A 20,485-nucleotide genomic window follows, 5' to 3' on the forward strand; every position below is an offset into this window, starting at 1 on the left:
TGACGCTATCACCAAGAAAGTACAACAGCACCTATACTTCCTCAGGAAACTAAGGACATTTTCCAAAAATCTCTCCTGGTCCACCCACGTCGACGCTACCACCAAGAAAGCACAACAATGCCTATACTTCCTCAGGAAACTAAGAAAATTTGGCATATCCACATTAACCCTTACCAACTTTTACAGGTGCACCATAGAAAGCATCCTACCTGGCTGCATCACAGCCTGGTATGGCAACTCTTCGGCCTAGGACCGCAAGATACTTCAGAGAGTCGTGAACACCGCCTAGTCCATCACACGAACCTGCCTCCCATCATTGACTCCATCTACACCTCCCGCTGCTTTGGGAAAGCGGGCAGCATAATCAAAGACCCCCTCCTACCCAGCTTACTCACTCTTCCAACTTCTTCCATCGGGCAGGAGATACAGAAGTCTGAGAACACGCATGAACAGACTAAAAAACAACTTCTTCCCCGCTGTTACCAGACTCTTAAATTATGCTCTTATGGACTGACCTCATTCACACTACACCGTGCACGCTTCATCGATGCCGGTGCTTATGTAGTTACATTGTGTACCTTGTATTGCCCTATTCTGTATTTTCTTTTATTCCCTTTTCTTCTCATGTGCTTAGTGATCTATTGAGCTGCTCGCAGAAAAATACTTTTCACTGTACCTCGGTACACGTGACAATAAACAAATCCAATCCAAATGGTGTCCCGATCTCTGAGGCCCTCAAAACAATCCCTGACCTCCTCCCCACCCGAGCCCCCCCCCCCCCCCCCCCCCCCCCCCCACCAAGCCCAAACACAGGGAACCCCCTGCCTGATTATACATGTGAAAAAAATGGCAGCTTGGCACATTGGCAACTGTCTACAAGGGTCCCAAATAGATGACCTCGTGAATGTTAAAAATGCACTTCTCTCTCCGGAGGCGGACACCGACCTGTTCAAACCACCGGAGGACTTTGGCCAGGTTCTCCAAATGCTTTTTGCCTGAGGCCCCAGCAATGAGTATGTCATCCAGGTATATGGCCACCCTGGGTAGGACCTGCAGGATGTTTTCCATTACACGTTGGAAAATCGCACAGCTGATGAAACACCGAATGGGAGCTGGGTGTATTCATACAACCCTCTTTCGATGTTGAATGTGACAAACTCCGGGAACCTGGATCTAGGACCAGCTGTAGATATCCATGGCTCATGTCGTGTTTTGTGAACACTGTTCCCCCGCTGAATTTGGCGTACAGGTCCTCGATGCGAGGGTAACGGTCGAGGCGAGCAACCCGGTTCACTGTCATATTCTAGTCCCCGCATAGGTGCATGGATATGTCAGGTTTTGTTTTTTAAATTTAGATTACCCAATTATTTTTGCCAATTAAGGGGCAATTTAGCGTGGCCAATCCACCTAACCTGCACATTTTTGGGTTGTGGGGGCGAAACCCACGCAGACACGGGGAGAATGTGCAAACTCCACACGGACAGTGACCCAGAGCCGGGATCAAACCTGGGACCTCAGCGCCGTGAGGCGGTTGTGCTAACCACTAGGCCACCGTGCTGCCCTCGGATATGTCAGGTTTAAACACTGGGACGACTGGCGCAGCGAAGTGGACTGGGTGGATGATTCAACAAGCGCTCCAAGTGATCCAGCTCTGCATCAATCTTGGGGCGTACCGTGTATGGTACTAGTTGGGCTCGGAAATAACGGGTTTGTGCGGTTTTATCTGCAGTGATTTTGGCCACTGCACCTTTTATTGTGCTGAGGCCTTCGGACATTTCACTGGCACTCCTTCCGGGTCATAGGGGTACATGCGATGTACGTGTTGCCAATCCAAATTTAAATGGCACAGCCAGTTAGCTGGGTCCTCCACTGCAGACTACACCAAGGGCAATCATGCTGACTGGTCTCCATATGTCATGGTCATATGGGTGTTTCCCTCAATGACCATGGGCTCTCCCGTGCATGTGACCGACTGGACATCCGTATCCTGAAAGTCCAAGGTCTGGCGAACATCCGGCGTCTGATAACCAAGACTGCCCCTCCCGTGTTGAACTCCATGTAAATGGGATGTCCATTCACCTTCAATGCAATCCGGATAGGCGTGACCCTGGGAGCTGTAATGCAATGCAACGACTAGTATGTGTCCTCCAGGTCCTCGATATAATATGCTTGGCCGCTATGGCGCATTAACACCAGGGGGCCTGGTGGGAATGGCGCCTTAATGGGCCCATCTGGCATCCCAGCCCTGGTTGCGTCACCTAGCCTGTTGTCTGTGGCCGCCATCTTAGTGCTCCAGTTCAGGAGAATTGTCTCGGTTGTGCCCTGGTGCGTCATGACGATAGCCTTGGGTCTTGCGTTGCGGAAGATCATGTCTTTTGCATCTGATTGCGGGCGGTCGATGGAGCAACTGAGGTTCAGGATCACCAGGTTCCGCACTCACCCAGGAAATGGCGATGTCTACGGCCCGTTGGAGGATTAAGTGGGTCTCCGTAAGCAGTTTCCTAGGGTGTCAGTGTCTCAGAGTCCACAAATGAAACGGACAGTGTGGCCCCGAACTCATATGAGGCGGCGAACATCCTCAAGTGTGCCAAAAAGTCGCCACAGGATTCCCCTTGGGTCTACGAGGCCATGTGGAAATGGAAGCGCGCGCCATTATTGGGGGCTGCGGGTTTAGATGTGCATCAAGCAGAGCCACATATGCAGCAAAAGGCTTGGAGTTTGGCCTGTCCGGGTGAGTGAGGCTTTTGATAAGCACATAGGTGGGGGTGGAGTGAGGGGGGGGTGGGTACAATAACGCCCTTTGCCTCATATTATTATTTTGAGATGCTTTCCACTGTCAAAGTTAAACTGACTTGTCTGTAGTTTCAAGGCTTATCCTTACATCCTTTTTTAGGGTGTAGCATTTTCATTTCTCCAGTTCTCTGGCACAGCCTTTGAGTCGGAGGAAGCTTGGTAGCAAAATTCCCCATTTAAGAGAAGTGTTGATGCCAGTGTTGAATTGCATGTGGTTCGCTGTCTTGTTGGGGTGTTATTTCTGGTGCAATTCAGGGCATGGTAATTGGCCAGCACTCTGCCCATGTGAATCTGGAGCAATTCTCATTCCCCCCGGTGTCAGATTCACTGGGGCCGGAATAGGCGCTGGAGAGCTTGACCAGCGGGAGCTGCTTATAAGCACTACGCTCACCACCACTCTTATTCCTGCCAAGAAGATGGCTCCACAAAGAGCAGCACCATGCTTCGTGGAAACAGAGTTTGATCAAACGTTGGATGTGGTGGAGGAGAGACTGTACCTCCTCATCGTCAACCGGGCCTAGGTGGAGGTGGCCGAGATGCTCAGCGTGGTGAACCTCACAAGGCTGACTGGCATACAGTGCTGCAAGAAGATGAATGACCTCCTTCGGGCTGCTCGGGTGAACCGCCACCTCTGTTCCCTTGGCATCACTCCTGTCCCTCACTCCTCCCCACACCCCCACTTCCATAGAGGCCAATCAAAACCCATCTGGCCGCATCACCCGCACATCCCACCCTGTGCCAAACCCCAACACCTGTATTGTTCTCTTTGGCCAGGTGCCTGGCACATTCATGCCACCAGCTACAGATGAAACTCTCCTCCATGCATCTCAACCATGTTATTTATGTGACCCCTCAGAAAAGACGGCCCATAACAGAAGCGAGTGGGAGAAGACCAGAGGGACGTCCTGGACCTTTGGATTCGCACCCTGCCGAGCAGAGGGTGATGGCATTATCCAGGGAGGTGCGGGAGAGGGTTATCTCCGAGGTGGTGGTTGGCATGCAACAACCAAGTGAGTCCCTAATGAACAATGATGTCCCTATAGCAAGTGAGTCACCCTCTCCCCAGACCACTCCTTCCCAAGATCTCACCATATGTCTTGTCTTTTGTCTTGCAAACCATGCCGGCCCATCTGGAGTACTTGACCCCAGTCACAACCCCAGCACACGCGGAAGACAAGTTCGGGAATGAACTTTCCGGCACTGCATTCACATGCACCCTCCGCCATCACAGAGTATCACCTTGGTGGGTGGGACATTTTAATGAAGAAGCACCTAGGTCAGCATCTGGTGCGCACATCACACATGCTGCAACACATCAGGTGGAGGTAGGAACTCCTGAGGGAGCGGACAGTCGGAGGGTGTCTGATCCCAGTAACCATCTACAGTTGGAACAGATATCACGCTTCTGGAATGTATGATCCCATCACTGGTGGAAGATGCAGACGCAGTGCCAGGATCTAGAGGAAGGGGTGTCAACAACTTTCCAGTGCCTGCAGGTGCAGTTGGAGAAGCCCAACCAGCTTCAGGTGCAGGAGATCGTGTCAACAATGCATGGTACCCAGGCCAACGCTGAACAAGTGGCATCTGTGGTGGAAGCCTTGGGTCAAAAGGTCATAGCCATGGGTCAAGGTGTCCAAAGCTTGGGGAAGGAACACTGTGTGGTCGATGGCTGAGGCTCAGGACCGGGGACCCCTGTCACAGGCAGCCATGTACCAGGCCCACATGGACATTGCTGCAGCACTCCAGAGTTTGAATCAGTCACAAAGGGTAATGGCTGTGGGTGTTGAGAGCATTCGTCGGGTGCCGCCTGACCTGGGCCAGTCAGAGAGGGACATGACTCACTTGCTAAGGGAATTGGCCCAGTCTCTGTGCTCCATAGTGGAGGGCACTGAGGCCCTGGTTGAGATGAGAGGGGGCTGCAGGTCTGGCAGTGCTAGGTGACAGTGGAGCATCTAGAGCTCACGCCGGTCTCACCTTCATCCATGGAGTAGCTCGAGGGCCATCTCCACCCCAGGGTGGAGAATATGATGGGGCCCATGCCAGTGCCTCCCTCAGGGGAGGTGCTAGAACACCTCCCTATTTCTGAATCCCCCTGGCACCTGGCACTGGCGCATTTGATAGGCAGCGGGCAGGACAGGGAGGCACCTTGTCACCTGTGTCACTTGTAAGTCAGCCAGTTCCATCCAGGTCCAGGCCCATCATGCCAAAGGCATCTTAAGACCGAGAGCCAGCTACACAGCAGGCCACCTCCACATCTAATGTGCTGTCTAGGTTCACACCTAGAAGGAGAAAATAGACCACGTAAAATGAGGAAATTAAACATCAGTTAAGTTGGCATGGGTGCAGCACATAGGTTAAAGGTAGGGGTCAGGGCACAATAATGGATACACAATAACAAATGGGGGCAGCATGTGGCGCAGTGGTTAACACTGGGACTACAGCCCTTTCCCCTTGTGTTGAAATGGAGCCTAGTTAAGTAAAAAGCATTAAAAAGCATTATGGATGGTCCCAGCATATAAATTGTGCCTGTCATCACAAATGATCGGCATCAGGGACTGGAAATTATTACAGTTCATATTTATTCAGAGAAAAAAATTGTCACTTTACAAAATCAATAGGTCTTACAATCTTTTGGATTTGAACCTTCTCAACTGAGTAGGCAGCAAGACAACCACCCAAAGCTGGCAAGGTCCCATGTGGGTCTTGATGACATCAAGGTACGTGACTGCAAGTTTAGCTCACTAGCCTAAACATGGTGCCAGAGAGAGGTGAAAACCACTTAGCAAAGAAGTGGAATGCAGCGAGAAAGACGCATAAAATTGTCACTTTTCCTGTGGGGTATCATTGACTCAGTGAGCCTTGTCCAATTCAGGGAGAGTTTTGCTTATGCATCCTATTTGTGCTCAATACCTTTTGTTAACTTCAACAGGGGAGTTACGAGGAACTATTTTTTTCGCAGTTCCCGAAGTGAATCTATATAAAATTCCTATGGATTAATAACAGAACACATTTTAACTTCTATCTAGAATATATTGACCTTTAAGGATTTGTGTCAGCCAAAGTAATCCCGAGGTTTTCATAAAACATTTAATGTTAAATATTAAACAGGCTCTTCCATAATTGAGAGATAATGTCGTGTATTTTTCCACAGCTGTTTTTTTTTAAAGTGAGTTCCTTGGCGTATTGAACCGATACCTGCATTCTCTATGGAACATGACTTTATTTAAATTATTCTGATAATTCTACCTTTATTGAACTCATTACTCAATAATGAATGCGTACCTCTGTTCCTGTGAGGAACTGCAATGCTTAATATGTTCATGGCTTTAAATTTTGACAACCCAGGACTGCAAAATGTCAGTTTCCCCCTCTGTTACCCTTCATTAATGTTCAGACAAAATGACCAACTTCACCCTGAGTTATTCAATTTAAATATTTCTTCTGTACATTTAAAGCAATAAATTGTTACAGTATTTAATGAACCATAATGTATATTGAAATTAGGATACTCACTGATGTTATATAACCCAATACGGTAAACAGACAAATTCTTATCCTTTAGCCAAAACTGAATTGGGTGATGTTCCTGCTGGCACAACAGTGTAAATGCAGTTAGCACCAACACAAGAAGATTTTTGGCCGACACATGAATCAAATGGAGCTTTTTCCCAGTGCCAGACTGATGGTATTTTCACTGCTTGACAATGTTGTTGTTTTGGAGCTTGTAGCTACACAATGTTGACAGTGGTTTGGCCAGAAAGCAAAAGGTTTTCTCTTGCTCAAGAAATAAAGGGCACGATTCAACCAAAAAATTTTGAAGTGTCATTTTGGGCGGGTTTGGTGGAGTGTTTCTCGTCGGCTTTTTGGGTGAGATCCACACCGCTATTCAACCGGACTTAGGGGCAAATTCTCTACCACTTGTGGGTTTCCCAATGGCGTGGGGTGCCTACACTGGGAAATCCCATTGACCAGCGGCGGGAATAGAGAATTGCGCTGCCACCAAGAAACATGCAGCTGGTGAGTCGGAGAATTCATCCCTTCATTATTTTTTTGAGCCTTGGGGAGTATTTCCCCAAGTCAAGCCTACAATTCAAAACTTGTTCAACACTGGCAAACTGAATTCACCGGTGAGACCAGCTCTTCAGAGATTGGGCTGCCATTTTGAAAGAGTGCGCCAATCGCTAAGTGAGCTTGAGGGTCCCCTAAAATCCCCACCCACGGGCAATGTCACCTCCTGCACACGTGGGCATTACTCACAGCCCCCAATTGTGGACACCCAGCTAGGGGGTCATTGAGGGCCCTCTCTTTCCAGGCCTTGCACTGCCACCTGGGCATCTTAGCAGTGTCAGGGTGGTAGTGCCAAGGTGCCAGGCTGGTAGTGCCAAGGTACTCGGGTGCCAGAGGAATAGCCAGGGGTTCACCCTGCCCTGTTCCCAACCACTCAGGGATCTCCAGTAGCCTAGGAGAACCCTCAAGTGCTGTTAGGTCTGTTCCACGTTTGGGTGGACAGTACTAAACAGCTCCAGGTCCAGTCCTTGCTGAGAGCTGATGTTCGTGAGGCCTTTATTTCCCGGGAGCTCAGAGAATCTGGCACAGACATTCGGCTCATTTAAATATGTATATATGGATTTCGCCCAGCGAGGGCAAGATCCAGATTGCGACATCTCACGAGGTTTGGATGAATCATGCAAGACGTTTCAAGTGTAGTGAACTCTTGCGAGATTCAACAGCATTGTCACTTTACCAAGTTGGGTGTGACGAAGCCGGTAAATCACGCCCAAAGAAAATACAGAAGTATACAAACAAAGGAGCTAACGGTTCTGAGTTACAAATGAAAAGCTAAGCTTCTGAATAGCCACATGATTTGAACTCATTCAAATTAACAACTAACTTTGAGGAAGGATTACAGATAATTTAATTCTTGTTCTATTTCACTTCAAGAATTGGCGATTCAGGCAGAATATGTGTTCTATTGCGATTCAGTTCCCTGGGTAACTTAATGTACATGAATTACTAATTGTATTCAATGGACATAATGGGGTCTAAATTTGTCTCCCCAATTTAAAGCATAATTCAACATAATTCAGATAAGCTGTGGATGACCCAAAGCACTTCACCTTCCATGGATGAAAATATTTAGGAGGTGGACATGGTTTAAGGCAGCAGAAAGGAACGTAAGGGCAAGGTAGACTGTCCACGCGTAGGTGTAGGACATCCTTTCTCCTTTGAATCTCCTTCACCATGACCTCCACTGTCACATCTGAGAACCCACGAGCCGTCTGACTCTGAACCACCCTGAAACATGCCACAGTCTGTCAACCAGCTCACTCCACACATTCATGGGGGAAGGATCCCACTTATACTGCATGTCAACTGGATATAATGACTGCTTGAGTGCCAAACTGCAGTTGTTTGTCCACTGCCAGGCAAGTTCAAATTATGATAACCAAAGGACCAAAACTGTGTGTTAAACCCAGACGTTCAAACAGGTATGAATTATTTAGCCTCTGTTTTTATCCTTTTACTGAGACAGTCCTCCCAATAAGTTAGTGATAGAGAATAAGTTATATTGGTCAAAGTTACCACTTGCTTGAAAAAAGGATGGTGGATACCAAAACATTCCTTCTTTCCCAGTTAATGCTGTTTTTATATTCTCCTGATTTTCTGGAAACCATAATCCCTGGTGGCCAGAGTTCCTCTCTGAAGCAGTCACTACTTCATGCACATATTCAAATTGGTGTTAAGCGAAGCCATTATAAAGCCAATACTACTTTGCAATCTCTCTTTCCCACTGTCCATGGTTGGAACCTGCCCAGAGGCATCTATTTCAAACACTGTTCAAAGGGAACTCAGGGAAAGCTGGGTTCAGCTTCTGAAGATGTTTTTCTTGCAGCAGTTATTCCATGTTTTTTTAAAGCACTATTGTAGGCTCTGATTTGCGCATTACATATATTTTGTTATGTGGCATTCTCGGAATCTCATGTGAGCAGAAGGAGGAGAAAACAGAACTGGAGGCAGCGCACAGAGCAAATGATGTGTTCAGAAGAAACCTTGCTCTCCCTTCAGAGTTTATAGGTTCAGTAAAATATAACTCAGAGGAGCATTATTAAAGACTCCATAAAGGCAGTTCTGTCACGTACTGGATGATCTGCAGCCAATTTGCACAGTTTTACAAGGCATTGCTCATTGCAAAACCCTGTCTTCCCTTTAAATGCTGCAGGCTTACGAAACATGGCAGTGCTTCACCTTGTAACCTGCAAGCAGCCTGGGGGAGTAATGTGTGCATAGGCAAATCACCTCACTCACACAAATGAGGGTGATCTTGGAAACAGGGACGGATTCCCTATTGATTTATCTAAGCGAGTCTTGCTTTCACCCAGTCCAAAAATCGACGTTGCAGGGTCATTTCAGCTGACCTTATATCATAAGATCAATTTTTGTGCTCTGTAAATGTAATCAACAATTTAAAAAATGAAATCTACCCGGGATGCTTTTCTTTTTTTATGTGAGCCATTCCTGATTCATGAATATTGAACTGCCAAGCTCATTTATCAAATTTCCCCTTTCCAAAAGTTGTTCTATTGGTATTGGGACAATCTGGGCTCCCTGATTCTCCACAGTTCTCATTCATATCAGCCCATTTTCAGTCGCCAGGAGCTCAATTCATGCAGGGTGTCAATTGATCACTTCCTACCAGATGGACCAACAATATCACATGGTTCACTGTCTCGCAGCTGAAGTCAGCCAATTTTAAAGTGATTGCAAGCTCAAAGACTCCAATCTGTGTTTTTTTTTTGTTGAGAGGGGAATACGCTGGATTGGAGAACCTATTCAAAATTGAAAAATAGGTTTTATATTTAAAAAAATAAATGCACACTCATTTGTGCTGTATTGCTTATATAGTAGAATATATTTCAGCTTTTTACCTTACTTACATAGAAAATACAATATAGCTACCTGGCAGAACTAGTGTTTGTTGGCTTCCCTTTCCCCAAACCCCCGCCTCCTCCTTACTTGCCTTGGCTCCGTCCTTACTTGGAAACTGTAAAATGTCTATATTTTACTAGTTCTGAGGAAAGATCAGCAATCTCATAAACATTGGGCAGCATTTAATCCAATCAATTATGGCAGGAAACATGACGGGCAGGCTCACTTCATCACGGGAGAGGTCAGGTACAGTTTGCTTGTGGCAAGAAAAATCTTCATGATTAAATTGGAGGCGGAAAGAGGTCAATGCGAGAAACTTGCCCATTCCTGCCGTGATGTCAATTAGGCTAATTAATGAACAAATTTATACCAATTATCTTGAACACATTGGCATTTACTAATGGCTGAGGGATTAAATGGGAGTCATACGTCTTTTTTGTGCCTCCTGAAGGCCCAGCAAGGAAGACATGCCAAGGAAGACTCACTCATGCTGCCCGGTGTAGGTTGTTGACCTTTATTTGGCACTGCAGGCCAGTCCTCCTGGTCATACCCACGGAGCTTATGGCCGTTGCCACCTCATCCCAGGCAGCACTGGCTGCCCTGTAACTCACCCTCCGGGACAACACAGCTATCATCCCCACCCTCTACCAATGCAGATACACGCCCCTCAGTGGGAACTGTTAGTGGTCAGGTTTCTGCAGCACAATCTGGTAAGCACCACACATCTGATGATGTACATCAGTTGGAGGCAGGAACCCCCAAGCGAGACAGCAGTCAGAGGTCTCCTGGATCCCAGGTCCAGCTTGGTCCCAGCCTGATGCTTTGTCTGGTACAGGGTTACCCAGAGCTGCTGGAGGTGTTAGGGTGCAGTCAGGACTGCAGAGAGAGATGTCAGTGATGCTCCACCAGGTCCATAGCCGATTTGAGGAGTCCCAGAGACTACGGGCATTGGAGATTGCTGGCAAAGCGTGGCACCAAGGCCAACACCTTTAGGGTGGCGACTCTAGTGGAGAGTCTGGGTGACATCTGCACCATTAATAGAGGTGTCCAAGGCGTCGCGCAGTCAGTGACGGCAATGGTTGAGGTCTCGGCAGAATGTCTGACTCGCTGGGAGATGTTATCCAGTACCAGGCTGACCATGATGAGGTGCTGCGAGACATGTCCCACTCACAGATGGGAATGGCTAAGGAGCTGCGGAGCTTGTCCCAGTCACAGGTGGGCATTGCCGAGCCACTGCAGAGCATGGCTCAATCACTGAGGAGCATCGCCGAGGGCGTCGACACCATGGTGCAGACATCGGGGAGCCGTCAGGGCTGGCAGAGCCAGATGATGCCGGGACAGCCGGGGCTCAACCAGCTTCCCCTTTGTCCCAAGGTGACGGAGTGCTGGACACATACCTGGACCTGTCCCATGGCGTGGCAACGGTGGGCACCACCTCCCCTGAGTTCCACCTCTCTGATAAGGCCATGTCTCGCAGCCAGCACATGGGACAGGGCAGCACGGCTGTGCATGTGCTGCTGACAAGTGAGCTGGGACCTGACTGCACAAGATCCCTTAGAGGACACCCGCTAGGGGCATCAAAGGTCACGGGATGAGGTGAGCAGTTGACCACCTCCATCTCTGATGTGCATCTTGGGATATACCTGAATGCAGCAGTAGAGCTACGAAGACCAAGCACAGCGAGGATTACTGACGGCACCGGGGAAACGGGGGTAAGGGGGTGGGGTGGTGGGGGGTGGGATTTTGGTGGCACCCATTAGGAGAATGAGAAATTGCATATCACATTTAACACCCTTGTGCACAACCAGTATGATGTCACTTTCTTCTGCAATGTGGGCCTACCTCCGAACCCTTGGCCCATCTCACCAGGCATCCCCCCAACCCCCCCTGCCGGCATACTGCGTGCAAGTAATGGGTATGAGCGAGCTCTCAGCAGATGGGCAGGGGTAAGACTAAGCCTTCTGCGGGTTATCATCACCACCCTGCCCTCAACAGTGACCCGCTGACAGTGCCGACAGAGTCCCAGCATCTTGGAGTGATGTGACACATACCCTGGGAGGGGGGAAAATGGAGGTGGAGAGTGGGTAAGGTAGCACTGATGGACCAGGCCACGTCCCAAGTGAATCAGGCAAGTATGAGGTCCTCCCTGGCCCTCCGAGCGTGCCGGACCTTCGCCGCTGCTGCCAGTCCTACAGCCTGCGGCTGCTCTGCAGGTTCTGCCCTGGGCTTGTTCTCCAGTCCCTACTAGTTCTGGCCTCCATTCTGGCATCATTAGCCAGGTCCTCAGCAGGTACCCCTTATCCCCCAAGATCCAGCCACCCATTCTGGGGTGGTCAAGAAGAGGCCAGGGATCCCAACAGGGTGTAGTTGGCGTGGACACGCCCAAGGAAGCATGCACCCACATGCATGCTCTTCATGTGGTCACACATGAGCTGTATGTTCAGGGAGTGAACCCCTTACTATTAATGTAGGGCACTCCCAGATGGCCTGGTGAGTGCAGGACAACATGCGTGACATCTACTACCCCCTGGACCTGGGGCATCCCAGTGATGGTGGAAAAACCTGCTGCCTGGGCATCCTGTTGAGATTGGTGCATGTCAAAATTGATGTAGTTTGTCGCCCAGGAAAACTGGGCATCCATGATCTGTTAGATGCATCTGTGGGCTGTGGCCTGTGAGATACCACACAGGTTCCTGCTCGAACCCTGGAAGGATCCTTAGGCTTCTGGCCACGCGCCTAGCAGCAGTAGCAATAGGGCAAGTTCTGCTGGGTCCAAGATCCCTGTCATAGGGTTCAATATCTGTAAGGCATTGGGAGAATGTGTTAGACTGACAAACAGCGGTGGCTTCCACCTCAGGACCCTCCATTCCCCCATTGATTTCCCCCCTCCCCCTCCAACCTGGGACGCCCAACCCAAGCACTCCCAACTGCAGCGGGATCCCCTCACCGAACCCCAGACCCTGTACCACGGACACCCACTCATAACATCACTTGGACCGGGCACTGGTCCACTCTCCGTTGCACTCATCCACCCTCCTGCCATGGGCACGTCACCCGGAGCTGTGCCCCATCCCCTGGGTGTTCGGATGCTGGTTGCTGCATGTGTGGTGTTGCCTCCCGCAATGTTCAAGCAGTGTCAGGCAATGACCCCCACATGGTACATGGCCCGCCCACCCAAGGGAATACACTTGGGTTGTGTGAAGTGTTCACTTAACTACGATTGCCAATTCCCTATGAGCAATAGCCTTCAGCCGCAAGGCCATAGGCCTCGACAGTTAATGAGCTTTATGGGTGGGGCATGCAATGAGTTGCCTCTGGAACGGGATACACATGATCCAGAGGTCGGCATGGTGGCGCTGCGCACGGTTGCACCCTGCCCCCGGTTGCCCCCCGCAGCGCCTCCACCCCCAGCAGGGTTTCCCCCCCACTAGCCGAGGGACTCCCACCCCACCCCACCCCCGGCCAAGCACTGGGGTAGCATGCCCAGCGCCCCCGGGCACTTTGCCTGTGAGCAAAAATGGTTACTCACCTCCTCTGCTCCCCACAAAAGCCCTCCGCCAGGTTCACATTTTTAAAAAGGTGTACTAATCAGTGCTAACTTAACGACTTGCTGGGGAGGCCATTGATTCAGGGGAAGCCTTAGGTAAGGGGTGGCTCCCGTTATTTGCATGGAAATAGGGCTTAAGTGGTGACAATTGGTTTCTCACCTTGCCACGGTGAGATCTCGATTTTGCCTACGAGAGCGGGTCGGTTGTATCGCAAGCTGGTTGGTGCCTGGCACAGTTCTCATTTGCGGCCTCTCCTGCTATTCACCGGTCTCATTTCACTTGAGCAAGAGAGTAATGAGGCTGGAGAATCACGTCCAGAACTTTGAATAGATTCACCAGTTTATTGAAGTCAACTGCTGAGTGCTTGTTAAATTTTCTGTAAGAAGTCTTACAACACCAGGTTAAAGTCCAACAGGTTTGTTTCAAACACGAGCTTTCGGAGCACGGCTCCTTCTTCAGGTGAATGGAAAGGCTTGTTCCAGAAATGTTTATATAGACACAGTCAGAGATGCCCCGGAATGCGAGCACCTGCAGGCAATCAAATCATCAAAGATGCAGAGAGAGAGGTAACTCCAGGTTAAAGAGGTGTGAATTGTCCCAAGCCAGTTCAGTCGGTAGGCCTCTGCAAGTCCAGGCTTGTTGGTGGGGGCCGAATGTAATGCGACATGAATCCCAGATCCCGGTTGAGTCCGCATTCATGCGTGCGGAACTTAGCTATAAGTTTTTGCTCAGCAATTTTGCGTTGTTGCGTCTCCTGAAGGCCTCCTTGTAGAATGCTGACCCGGAGATCAGAGGCTGAATGTCCTTGACTGCTGAAGTGTTCCCCAACTGGAAGGGAACAGTCCTGCCTGTTGATAGTCGCACGATGCCCGTTTCAACCGGGATCTGGGATTCATGTCGCATTACATTCGGCCCCCACCAACAAGCCTGGACTTGCAGAGGCCTACCGACTGAACTGGCTTGGGACAATTCACACCTCTTTAACCTGGAGTTACTTCTCTCTCTGCATCTTTGATGATTTGATTGCCTGCAGGTACTCGCATTCCGGGGCATCTCTGACTGTGTCTATATAAACATTTCTGGAACAAGCCTTTCCATTCACCTGAAGAAGGAGCCGTGCTCCGAAAGCTCGTGTTTGAAACAAACCTGTTGGACTTTAACCTGGTGTTGTAAGACTTCTTACTGTGCTCACCCCAGTCCAACGCCGGCATCTCCACATCATGGTTAAATTTTCTGTCAGCGGTTTGTGGAGTTTGCTTTCTATGTGTTTGCCTTATTCGCTCATCAAACATCACAATTCCTCTTTCATTCAACCACCTCTTCTTAAAATGCTAATGTGGTCTCTGCTTCGATGCTGCCAGTGTGTTCCACAGTCCATCAACCTTCCCCGTTCAAAAGAAAATCTAGTGCTTTTTGAATTTCTTTCATTTATGGTCTCTCATTTTAAACCCCTCAACTACTGGAAACAAACTGAGATCAATATTTAAATGACCCTATTTGTTAGGCAGGAACTGGGGAGCAAGACTTTGGGCGTGTTTCAGCAGAAATAAATTTAAGTCAGCTTTTGGGTGTATTTGACGGGGTTTTTGGCGGCAACAGTGTCACGATTGACCTTGCTATTGCCAGTTTTTGGGGTCCATGACGAGTTTCTCCCCATTGAGGCCACATGTAAGCACTTTAATTGCACTAGCGACAGGATTGGCTCCTCGTAGATTGGGTTGCCATTTTGAACAGCTGCCCCGATTTCTACACCCCCCCCCCCCCACTTTCAGGCACCCCTCTCACTGTCAGGACCTCTCTTCATTCCCCCTCATGGGCAAGGGCCCCCAAGGCCTGATCCAAACTGGCACTTGGATGCCTGGCAGTGCCCCTGGCAGTGCCAAGGTACCCAGGCACCGGGGGAGTGCCAATGTACTACAATACCCTGTCCCCAACCACCTGGGGGGCTCTAATGGCCTACGGAACCTCCTGAGGTGGCATCACGCCTGGTCCACGTTTATGGAAATCAGTGCTAATCAGCGCTCAGTTGAGGTCTCTCCATCGTGGCCATTGACTCCTGAGCGCCGGGTGCATACGGTATCCATGTATTTAAATAAGCCTAATGGCAGAACAAAACCAAAATAGAAAATGCTGGAAAATCTCAGCAGTTCTGGCAGCATCTGTAGTGAGAGAAAAGAGCTAATGTTTTGAGTCCAGATGACACTTTGTCAAAGCTAAAAGACATAGAAAGTGGGAAATATTTATACCCTGGGGTGAGGGAATGAAAGATGAATCATGGCCACAGATTCCAAGGGAACAGAGTACTAATGTCAGTCCCGCGAGAGAACAATAGGTGTGAAAGGCCAAACAGCAGAGAAACTAAAATCAGAGGGTAAACTGTGACAGATTTAGAATTGGGGGACAGGTCACAGTTTAACCTCTGGCTGGGGATATCTGAAGACCTATCTCCGAGTCTTCTGAACTTATTTTTCAGAGCATCAAATCCTTCATTTCCTATTTTCTGGATTCTCTTGTGGATCACTTGGCTGCATTGCTTCCCTTCCACAGTGTTTTCCAATCCCTCTAAAATGGCCTTTATCTCAGTACCTGAGAGGCCATAAAACATTATGGATTCTCAGTCTGGACTTCAAAGGTTGGCCTCCAGCCTTATTTCAAGTCTTCTATTGCAATTTTATTTTTAATTAAAATTCTAATTTGGAGTTGTTTCATTTTTGTTGCTTCCGCTGTTTTCTGTATGTCGTTCTGCCTTATGTTTTCATCTTTCCCACTGGGAATCTATGCTTCAAACCTGCTGGAGAGATAGATTGCTTGAGGCATTCCTGCTGTAGCCTGGCGTGTAGAGTCAGGCTACAGTCCTGGCGTGATGGGTCATGAGCGAGGTCAAGAGGGTCAGCTGATTGTTCATGTGCCCCTCTACTGATGCCAGGCTGCAGAGGGAGGATTCCCCAAGTGTCCTGGGGTTGGGTGTGTTCGGACTGTGGGGAAGGGGTTGGCATTGCAACCTCTACCACCTTGGATGGGAGTCCCATGTTGCAGCTGTATAGAACCTTAGTTGGGCCACACTTGGAGTGTAGTGTTCAATTCTGGTCGCCACACTATCAGAAGGATGTGGAGGCTTTAGAGAGGGTGCAGAAGAGATTTACCAGGATGTTGCCTGGTATGGAGGGCATTAGCTATGAGGAGAGGTTGAATAAACTTGGTTTGTACTCACTGGAACGATGGAGGTTGAGGTGTGACCTGATAGAGGTCTACAAAATTATGAGGGGCATAGACAGAGTGGATCGTCAGAGACTTTTTCCCAGGGTAGAGGGGTGAATGACTAGGGGGCATAGGTTTAAGGTGCGAGTGGTAAGGTTTAGAGGAGATGTATGAGGTACGTTTTCTATACAGAGCGTAGGGGGGTGCCTGGAACTCGCTGCCGGAGGAGGTGGTGGAAGCAGGGACAAGCGTGACGTTTAAAGGGCATCTTGACAAATACATGATTAGGATGGGAATAAAGGGATATGGACCCCGGAAGTGTAGAAGATTTTAGTTTCGATGGGCAGCATGGTCGGTGCAAGCTTGGAGAGCCGAAGGGCCTGTTCCTGTGCTGTACTTTTCTTTGTTCTTTGTTCTTTGTGTGTCTGGACTGCCCCTTCCAGCCCTGGGCAACCAGAAGATCACTCTTGGCATTGTGATCTCAGGCAGCCCCCTGTTTAAATGCAGAAGTGGCCTTCTCACTTTGTACTGCTCTACCTGACAGCTGATGAGCAGTCCAAGCAGTTAAGGGAAGAATCAAGCCATAACCCTTTCCCTTTCTTCACATCAGTCTCCTCCGCCTTGTGCTTTTAAAACTGCTGATTTGTGAAGTATTAGAGCCTTTATAGAAAGCCCAAAACAGTTGAAAAAAATTCAAAATACCAAGATCCTTTGACATGCTAAGCATTTATTCAATTTCAGTGAGCAGTACCTTTAACTTGCCTTTTAATGACAACTTAATGACTTGAACACAGCTTTCAGGAAGTTTGTTTATATTTCCCTTCATGCTTGAATGCACCTGGATTGCCCTCCATTGAGCCGAACTGCAATGTTTATAAACATTCTTGTAATGATGGTCAGCTGCTGACCACTTCAAAGCAGCTAAATGTTTGCACTGCTACTTTACTAACCAGAGAAAGCACTTGTCCGTTGAAGTGTTCAGGGCTGGAAGGGGCAGTCCAGACCCAGACCCAGGACCCCCATCCAGGGGGGGGGGGGGTCGTCCCAGAGTCAGCTCCTTGCCCACAGTCCATGCCCATCCCCATCCAACCACTAAACTCTTGGGAGACCTTCCCTCTGCAACCTGGCAGCTGCAGAAGGGCACATGAGCAATGGGCTGATCTACTTGACATAACTCATGTTTCATCGCTCCAAGCCAGGGAGTCACTGCCATGGTGTCAGTGGCATAGTGCCAGTGGGCAGTGCACCATTGGCAATGCCAGGAGTGGGGACTGAAATGCGGAATGAAGAGTGGGCCCTGGAGTGGTCGGGTGGCTGAAGCCGGTGGCTGAACAAGAGGTGCCTGAAGGGGGAGTAACTGGGCTGAGGGTGACAGTGAGTGCTGAGGGGGAGCTGAAGGGGTGCTGAGGGGGGTCAGGTAGGGGGGGTCCGGGTGAACCTCATGGCATGCGTGTTTTGGGGTGACCCGTTATTCCTGTGGTGGGCAGAGGATGCCCCTATTTGATGAGGGGTTAGAGGTGCTCCCCTTGTCAGTGAGGAGGTGGTCAAATTTTGAATTGTGGGGGGAAGGGGGACCTGCCCCTTGACGCTGTAAGTGCAGAGAAACCACCATATTCGGCGCTATGCATATTTTTGCATTGTCAAGCCATGAGAATTCCACCCCAGTGATGCTCTAGTCAAGTGGGTCACAGTCTCTAGTCTCCGCTGGCGAGTGCACATAGACTCCGGAACAGAGAATTCCAGCCATTGCCTTGGTGTAGACCTCAACAGTGCCACACTAGGCTTTCACAATAGTAATTACATTGGGAATACTGGAGCATCCTCTTGTCACAAAAAATAGATTTAAATTTTGTCTTTACTTGAGATATATTCCCATCTAGATCTGCTTTCTTGCGCATTCTCCAACATTTGTGTCTGTGCCTTCAGCTGCCTGAGTCTTAAGCGTTTGAATTCCCGGCCTAAATCTTTCTGCCTCTCTGCCACGCTTTTCCTCTCTAAGACATTCTTTAAACCTACTACATTTACCAAGCTTGTGGTCATGTGGCCTAATATCTCCTTGCATGACTCGGTATGGATTTATAACACTCTGTGAAGCATCTCGAGATGTTTAATTACAATAAAGGTACTGGGCTGAATTTTCTGTTCTGGAGACTAAGGTGCTCCCACCAGCAGAGACTCGCTGGTACTAGAAGCAGCAGCCAGGTGTGATTCACTCTCCTTTTCCATGCATATTTATGCATGGAGCAGAGCTCACGGGATTTCATTGGAATCCTGCTATCAGGCCTCCATTTTGAGCGGGTGGCCTTCCTCACCCGCACAACACAAATCCTGACCCCCCACTCTCCGCTAACAGGTAGGGGCATCCTCCCCACCCCCACCACAGGAATAATGAGTCACCCCACAACAGCAATCATGCATGAGGGTGACCTGAGCCCGCAGCCCTCTTATCAGACCTTCCTGAATGCACTCTATTACCCTGCTTTGATGCTCGCCACAGTGGGCGAAATTCTCCCATCGGGAGACTAAGTCCCAACGCCGGAGTGAAAACCGGAGTGTTTCACTCCGGCGTCGGAGGCCGCTCCTTGCCCCCTATTCCCCCACCCCCGGGGGGCTAGGAGCGGCGCCGCGTCATTTACACGAGTCGGGCCTTGGCGCTGCGTAAATTACGCGGCCGGCGCCGCATAAACGACGTCACCCGAGCGTGCCCAGATTGGCCGGCGCCAACCCATGCATGCACGGTTGCCATCCTCCCTGCGGCCGCCCCGCAAGAAATGTCAGATGGATCTTGCGGGGCGGCGGAGGAAAGGAGTTCCTCCTTCAGAGAAGCCGGCCCGCCGATCGGTGGTCACCAATCACGGGCCAGACCCCTTTTGAGCCCCCCCCCGGTGCTGGATCCCCCCTCACTCCCCCACACCCCCCCCCCCAGCGTTCCCACGCTGTCCCTGCCGGCAGCGACCAGGTGTGGACGGCGCCGGCGGGAACCCGTCGTATTGGGCAGGCCACTCGGCCCATCCGGGCCGGAGAATCGCCGTTAGCCCATTACAAGCGGCGAGCGGCGGTTCTCCCAGCGGCCAGCCGTGAATCTCGCCACGCCGGTTTGGGGGGGGGGGTGGGAGAAGCGTGTGCAGGTGCTGGGGTGACGTGGCGGGATTCACGCGGCGCCCCAGCGATTCTCCCACCCGGCGTGGGAGGGGGTAGAATTCCGCCCAAGATTTCTAAACACACTTGCTATGACTGTTCCTCACTCCATCAAAAACAGCGAAGTGCTTTGACATTTTTACACAGCAGAAAGCACTTAGCTGCTTTTGATGAGGTGGGGAACTATCAATCATAGAAAGAGTGTTTGTAAACATTATGGTTAGCATCAAATCAGGGTATTGGAGATTCATTTAAGCATGAAAGGAAAGATAAATCAACAATCCACCAAGCAGCTGTCTCGGAGTAATAAAACTGTCATCACTGGCTAATGCAATGCATTTTCGTGTGAAGTTGAATGAAGGATTTGCATTTCAAAGGCTATAAAGGGATTTGAAGACTTTTGAAGGAAGCCCCTGGCACTTGTAACAGCTGCTGATTTAAGCTCTCTTGTCTGAGGCAGCAAATGTTAGGGTATGGTAAGTGAAAATGCAGTGAATTTTCACTCTCCTGCCTGGATTGCTCTTCAGCTTTTAGGCAGGGTTGACTAATGGGGTGTCTGCTGGGTTCTGTTGGATAGGGTCTGATGGGAAGTTTAATGGATGGTCGAGGGGTATCTGACTGGGATCTGTGATGGGGATCTTTCTTGGAGGTCTCTGTTGAGGGCCTCTGATGGGGGAGGGGGTCTGAGAAGGGGGGTCTGTTAGGTGGGTCTGATGGGGGTCTCTGGGGTCTGTGAACCAACACAAGGTCCACGGCATCAGGGCCACGCTTTGAAATACTTGAACCAATTCACACCCATGCAAATGGGTGAGAAGCACTGATTCACATGTTGCCACCTTTACATTGTGTGTAGTTTGCTGCCGATTGCAGCAGGGAACCGG

Source organism: Scyliorhinus canicula, chromosome 14, assembly GCF_902713615.1.
Source record: "Scyliorhinus canicula chromosome 14, sScyCan1.1, whole genome shotgun sequence".
NCBI lineage: Eukaryota > Metazoa > Chordata > Chondrichthyes > Carcharhiniformes > Scyliorhinidae > Scyliorhinus > Scyliorhinus canicula.